The following is an 8,177-nucleotide window of genomic DNA, read 5'->3' on the forward strand; positions in this document are numbered from 1 at the left end:
CTGGGGCCATGTGCTTGTGAATAAAAAAATACTACCCCCCCATCCACCGCAGTGCTATCTTGTAGCAGAGCGGCCACCTTGTGATATGCGAGCATGCTGCTTTGCATAAAAGCAGTTTGCTAACTTGTTCAGTGTGTAATCTCGCTCCCTCCTATCTGCTCACTGCTGTGCTCTGCCACTATGCCCAGAGGAAAACTCCCAGTATCCCGGTAGACCAATCTGGACCAGTGCGGTAGTGAAGGGGTGGGAGGATCCTGTGGCATACCATGGCCTCGGTTATCAAGCTGCTGGGCTTGCTATGCTGGGGCAAGAACAGGTTAAGCTTCAGTGTGCAAGGGGTCAATTGAAAAGGGGGTGGGAGTGACCAATGGTTAACCTGTTGTGATAGATGTAGGTGTAAAAAGGGGAGGGGGTGGCAGAGCATGTAGGGAACAACAATCAGGAAGTGCTTTATACTATCATTTTAATCTTCCCTCTCTCCACCCATAGAATTGATAAAGGGCTCAAAAAAGAATACCCGGACCGCTCACAAGCATAAGAGTGACAAAAGCACCAGTTAGAAGGTATAGCCTACACTAGCACATGGTGGTAATTATAGGCAGCTGTTTAGTGATATTTATCTGTGGTGATGTGTTGCAGTAAAATTGGGCCTGGAGTCATGGTCCCGGTGGTCAAGCTGCTGGGCTTGCTATGCTGTGGATTCTCCCTGCCCCCTTTAGTGCAGCACCACAGGGGTTTGTGGTCATCTATTAATACATGGGGCCCAAATTCATGGCTAATGCTGTTGCAGTAACTTTTTTATGGCTTACTGTGGTGATTGTTGTATTGGGTAACTCTGTAACAGTTTTTCTGCCATAAAGGAGAATTTTCAATTTGTTTATCAATTTATTAAAGCAGTGACCTTTCCAAATTATCACCAAAAGAACTGTGTCCGTGTGTTCATTTCAAATTAAGAAAGTAGGCGGTGGTGGTAGCAATAATATTTGCCTTTAGGAGTCTTCAAGACCTTAACAGATCCTGTAGAACCTGCATGAGCTTTACCTGGTCGTTATTGAGAGGCTGTAAGTATTTCAGTATGGGGGGGAGCGTTTAGGGGCAGCAGTGTGATGTTGGGTATTAGAGCATCCAATAGAAATAGATGTGTTGCTCTGTGCATTTGTAAACTACAGTGGTGTGTAATATACAAAACCAAATGTGTGTATAGTTGCATATAGTCTTTTAGTTGTGCAGTTCTTGATTAGTATAAGTCAAAACATGCAACATCTCTGTGAGTAAAGCAAAAAGCTTATGTAATACTTCTGATGCTCTAAGAGACATGGCTAGCACCCATAACATGCACCTGGTTAAACAGTGTGCTGGAGGTCTTTCTAGGAACACTTTAATCATAAGCGATACCTTCCTTGTAAGAACTATCACTGAGATTACAAGTTGTGCTCTAAACCCGGTGTGTAAATAACTTTAAAATTTAGCGGTACCGCACTTTCCATAGGGCTGCCATTACAAGTTACAAAAAAACTTATTTAGTTGTGTGGTATGGTGCGTTAAGCTCCATACCTTACAAAAGCCAAGTCCTGACATCAATGGAGAAAAATTGTTAGATAAAAACTTACACCTGCGATTGCGGAATGGCGATCGCTATAACGCATTCCCCATTGATGTCTACGGAGACAAGAAGGTTTTGTTTAAATCTAACACCCTAACATAAACCCCTAGTCTAAATACCCCTAATCCGCCGCTCCCCCCGACATCGCCAACACTAAATAAAGATATTAACCCCTAATCCGCCGCCCACCCACATCACCAACACTAAATAAACTTATTAACCACTTATCCACCACCCACCCACATCGCTAACACCTAAATAAAACTATTAACAACTAATCCACCGCCCACCCGCATCACCAACACTAAATAAACCTATTAACCCCTAATCCGTAGCCCCCCTGCATCACAAATACAAACTAAACCTATTAACCCCTAAACCGCCAAACACCCACATCGCAAATACTCAACCAAACCTATTAACCCCTAAACCGTCAAACACCCACATCGTGACTACCTAAATTAAACTATTAACCCTTAAAACTAATTAAGGCTTTTTATTTTTGGTATATTTTATTTAGTAAAAATAGTAATGCTAGGTTTTTTTATTTCACAGGTAAGTTTTTATTTAATTAAAGGTAGTTATATTGTAACTTTAATTTAAAGTTAGCGGGTGTTAGGTTTAGGGGTTAATAGTTTAATTTAGGTAGTCGCGATGTGGGTGTTTGTCAGTTTAGGGGTAATTAGGTTTAGTTGAGTACTTGCGATGTTGGTGTTTGGAGGTTTAGGGGTTAATAGGTTTTGTTGAGTATTTGCAATGTGGTTGTTTGGCGGTTTAGGGGTTAATAGGTTTAGTATATGCGATGTGGGGGCGGCGAATTAGGGGTTAATACTTTAATTTAGTGTTGGCAATGTGGGTGGGTGGTGGATTAAGGGTTAATACTTTAATTTAGTGTTGGCGATGTGGGTGGGCGGCAGATTAGGGTTGAATAGGTTTATTGTAGCATTTGCGATGCGGGGGGGTGGCGTTTTTAGGGGTTAATAGGTAGTTTATGGGCGTTAGTTTTATTTTTTTAACATTTTTGTTATAAATTATGTGAATAATTTTTGCTTTGCAAAATCCATAACTACTGGTCTTTGATAGCGGAATGGATTGTGGCGGTATAAGCTATAATGCTAGTGGAATAGCCGGACCGCATAACCTGTAATACGGGTGAGCTGAATATTCCACACTCAAAAGCCATTTTTTGAGTGTGGAATGGATCAGTGCGGTATAGGCTAAAACGCTAGCGGTTTAGCCGTACCGCCGTGACTTGTAATACGGGTGAGCTGACTATTCCACTCGCAAAGGCCAATTTTTCAGCGGTATAGCGATACCGCACAACTTGTAATCCAGGTCTATGTTAGCATAGCTGTCAATGCCATTCTCTTTTTTTGTGTTGCGTTTATTTATAATTAGCATTTATATGTGTTGTTACATTTCTGTGTTCTTAAAATATAAAATATAAAAAAATTATGAAAATATTATAAAGTGTTATAATATTCCACAGCATATAGAAAAAACAATAGATTCCTCTATAACATTTTCCAGGCTAAGCAATGTGGATTGTTTTCATAAACTGGCAACAAAAACTTAATGTCAGTAAAACATGTATAATTAATGTTTTTGCATTACATAAAAATAAAGATGCCCTGTAATATTTCATATAAACTAATGCATAATGTGGTATTTTATGTTTTGTTAAGTGTATCTGGTGCTCTCTCTTCTCTGTTATTACTGATTCCTCAGCAAATTCTTGCACAGCTACTCTACCCTGGCTGAAAGATAAGCTTGTCTGCCAGGATGGGTGGGACAAGGGTAAAGCAAACACTCAGTATTTGTGCACTCTTTAGTTTAGTGGTCCACAGAATATCTTTGTTGCAACCATGTGTCTGCTTCTTCTACTCGTTGCTGGGGTTTTTTTGTTTTGTTTTTTAGGCCTGGCTTTAAAAATGATAGAATCAGATATATTAAGCACTAAAGTGACTCCCAGGAGCTGCAGAGTATTGCTGGTCCTAAGTGGTAATTTAATGATGTGTTTAACCCCTTTGTGTGGGTTAAACACATAGAGTTGCAGGGTTGCTAGATTTAAAATGACATGTTGCAATGAATAAGAGAATGTAATGTTTGCACTCTAATGGCCTTTTAACTTTTTTCAATTGCACAAAAATATTTCTCTTTCATATGCATGATAGAAACATTTTGAGCCATATATCCCTTCAACATCTGCATAAAGGGATAAAGTGCGTAAGTCCTGCTATCAGGAGTAATGTATTGCTGCTTCTGACAAGATACTGCAGTTGTCCGGAGCAGTATACTTAGGGCTAGATTTATTAAAGCTGAGGCGTACAGGGGCGCGTATACGCGCCCCTGTACGCCTCAGCTCGCATGTGGCGGGGCGAAAATACCTGCAGGTATTCGGCATTGCACACGAGCGCAATTTTGCGCTTGCGTGCAATCCCGCCCCCTGCCCGTGCACAACCAATCACGCGCGGGCAGGAGCTGTCAGACCGAGGAGATTGAATTTCGCCAGATTAGAGGTGGTGAAGAGGCTCAGGAAGCAGCGGTCTGGTGACCGCTGCTTGATAAATGACGGCAAGCAAGTTCTTGAGAGAACTTGCTGCCGTATGGGCTTAATAAATCTAGCCCTTAAAAGGACATAAAAGCTAAAAGAAAATGTATTATTATTACAAGGTTTAGGCAGAGGACAATGGATTTCAAATCACTTTGCTGTTGCAATTCATTATGTGCCTACTTAAATTGCTGCTTGTATTCTTAGGTATTTCCAAGCCCTCAGTGAGACTCATTATACAAGTGAAACCACAGAGGGTTACCTATGTAGAAAGTACGTGTGTGCGCACACGCATGCACACTTTGAAGTTGCCAACGTCACAGCTACTTTGACAGAAAGCACTGCTCAATAGGAGCCAAGAGGAAAAGCTGCACTAATCAGCACTGCTGGGGTAGATGTAGGATTGCTTCTGCACAGTTTTCTGTCATCTCCTCATTTCGATCACTTTGTACTTGTGTTACAGATATGATCCCACTGGCAACTGCTGTTGTTCTTGTGTGCCTGATACTTCCACACCTCTCAAGTGAGAGGAGAGTGCAGAACTAATTAGTATGCAAAATAATGTATTCATTGCATATCCAATTGGAGGAATATTTAATGAGGGGGTATGTGCTCCTGTAAAGGCTGTCATTGCAGCCTTTGAAAAAATGCATAATATAAGCATTTATTTTACTAAAGAGGCTTAATTTTGAAAATTAATTACAAAGTATTTAATTTTTTTATTTCCAGGGCAATGAAGTTTGAAAATGTACTTTTGCATATTTTACTAACCCTTAAAAACCCCCCAATCCAGCTGTATCTTATCCAGGAATGGCACAGAAACATGCAATGCTCACAACAGCTTGCAATTGGCAGGGGTTGTGCAACTGACGATCCTGGTAGGCTCAGCAATATCCATGCTTTCAGCTCATGAGAGAGAATTACGTGTTTAGCTCAAGGTGCACTTACACAAAATGACAGGCTATAACACCTTGAAGAATGACAATTTTGCTTTCAATGTGTCCTTAATTGTCTGCAGTTAGTTTAAAGGGACATGAAACACAATTTTATTTTATTTTTTTCATGATTCAGATACAGCGTGTGATTTTAAACAACTTTCCAATTTACTTCTATTATCTAATTTGTTTTGTTTTCTTAATATCCTTTGTAAAAAAGAATAACAAGATGGGCTCAGGAGCTATTGATTGATGGCTGTACATATATGCCTCATGCTATTGGCTAATAAAATGCTTTCAGCTGGCTGCCAGTAGTGCATTGCTGATTCTTGAACAAAGAATACAAAGAGAATGAAGCAAATTAGATAATAGAAGTAAATTATAAAGTTGTTTAAAATCACACGATCTATCTGAATCATGAAAGAAAAAAAAAATGTGTTTCATGTCCCTTTAAATGTTTCAGTGCCCCCTACTGGCTTCTGTAGTTGCCAATGGAGTTCTCCATCAAAGATCTAGACTCCCAGATTGTTGCAGCCCTGGGATAATATACAAAGATAACTGGCAGAAGCTTATGATATTACTGAAGCAAGCAAAATACAGCATATGTTCTGTTTAATGTTGCAATACATATGGTTGAAGTCAGCTGTGAAGTATTCTTGCAAACCTGGCTGCATAATTAATAAAGTCATCTTTAAGGCCAAATGTGTCCACAATGCAGTAGGTGTCTAACAACTCTCTTTATGGCTTGATTTCTTTCCAAGAGCTTACATTGCTGCCAAGCCTCTTGCAATCAGTCTTACCATGCTTGATAAAACTCCACTGCCACAATCCTGCTTGAATAAATGTAAATCTATAGCATGGAGTGTGCAATTAATCACACGGTGTCTAGAACTATTAAAGGGACAGTAAACCCCAACATTTTCTTTCATGATGTGGATAGAACATACAATTTTAAACAACTTTCCAATTTAGTTCTATTTTCAAATATGCTTGATTCTCTCGTTATCCTTTGCTGAAGGAATATCATTGCACTACTGGCAGCTAGCTGAACAGATCTATTAAGCCAATCACAAGAGACAAATGTGTGCAGGCACCAATCAGCAGCTAGCTACCACTAGTGTAGGATAAGTGCATATTCTTTTTCAACACGGGATACCAAGAGAACAAAGCACATTTGAAAATTGTCTTAAAATAACATGCTTTATCTGAATCATGCAAGTTTAATTTTGACTTTCCTATCCCTTTAACTGATGGGCTTCTTATGTGCTTCAGCATGCAGCAGCTAGTGGCTATACAGCAAAACATGACAGTAAAAATCAGAAACATTGTGAACTCTTCATTTCATGCACCTCAATGGTAATTCTCAGAGAGGAAAAACAATGAATAAAGGTAATATGTATGCCCACATTGTACCTGTATAACTTACAATTGCTTATATTTTGATTATTAAAAAACATTGAAGTGTGCCACAGTATTTTAATGTGTTTTACCAATAGTCCAGAAAATAACATGTTAAGTTGCTAACATTCTGTCTTTAATTACCAGAGCTGCTTGAAAAAGCTAACAGCAGTTGATCATTAGAGTCATTTAAGCCTTGCTCAAATTGATCACAAGGAGGGGTACTTGTCCAATACAGAAAGACTACAGATAGGGTGTGGAGCTTCAGGTGGTCTGTAACAACTATCACACGCATAGTATCCTTGTATGTGTGTACCTGTTACCCTTATTGATCTAAAAGAACTTTGGCTTTTTTGTTGTTTTTAATAAATTGTACATTTGCTTTAAGCATTTGTCATTGTCTGTATCCAGTCTGCCTGGGCTCTGCACAATAGAGCTTATTATCTTGAGCTTTCGTCTGGGAAGTGAAGATTTACATAGTATTTGAGCTATCATTTGAGCTATTTGTATTTGTGGAACTGTTTCCATTAAAGACTCTTTTCACTTTGGATATATCCCTGCATATTTAGATTATTGTTATTTCTGTCTTTTCATAGGGTTGTGTAGACTTTTTATGTCCACTGTATTTTCAATATATGTTATCACCATTGTTAATAAAGAACTAAAAAATCCTTAATAAGAAACCTATATGAGATGGGTGTGTGGGTATATTGTGCAGGTATATGTAGTTTGTCCTGAGCATAAGTTTAGTGTATTTAGTTTTTGGGGTGTCCTTTTCTTTTTAGGAACAATATTTTGTGTATAGGATATTAATATAAGCACTCTTTCCTATATTATGTGTAAATGTATTAGTAGATAAAAACTACAATGCTTTATTGAATAAATCTTAAAATAAAGAGAGTAAGAAACTCCTCATACCGTACCAATTAAAGTCGATTTAAACTAAAGACTAATATGTTCTTTCACCCCCCTGTTTCCTGGCCGATATCTGCAGCTGTCTGCATCAGGTGACAGGGGGGATGAACATAAGGATAACTATAAAAGTGCACATTTATGCACAATAGCCCCAAACACGTTTCGGCCGTCTAAGCGGCCTTTGTCAATGTGAAAAGTTTAGCAAACCGAAGTCTGGGTGCCACCCAATTAAATACACTTAAGGTATCATGTGACAGACCAATCGAAACTGCCGATTCCAAACAACGCCCCCTCGTCAGGCAAATCATCGTCATTTGCGTGTAATATGGTCGTGTATGTCAGTGATGTACTGATAGGTTGTTAGCCCATTACGTCAATTGCAGGGGGTGGTTGTTTTGGTTTGTGAACATACTAGCAAACCGTATGGGTAATCGTCACCTTCTCTGTGTCAAATATCTACCGCCACTGTACATCCGATTCCCGGTATATTGTGTCAACTTGTAAAATAGTGACAGATATAGAATGTTAACTTGACGATGCGATTCCACTTGTTAGCACCAATACTACTTACACTGACAGTGTATATAGAGTGGCCCTGACATAAATCAAGCCACTGTATTAAAACCTCAGTCAACGTTTTAAACTGCATAAGTAGAAAAATTTGTGTTTTAGCAGATTATCGATAATGGTATAAAGTTTTGGCCCATAATAGGTTATCGCTAGTGTACTGTCGTCAGAACGATAAGTAGTAAATATTAGTACACAACCACAATGC

Source organism: Bombina bombina, chromosome 2 (genome assembly GCF_027579735.1).
Source record: "Bombina bombina isolate aBomBom1 chromosome 2, aBomBom1.pri, whole genome shotgun sequence".
Taxonomy (NCBI): Eukaryota; Metazoa; Chordata; class Amphibia; order Anura; family Bombinatoridae; genus Bombina; species Bombina bombina.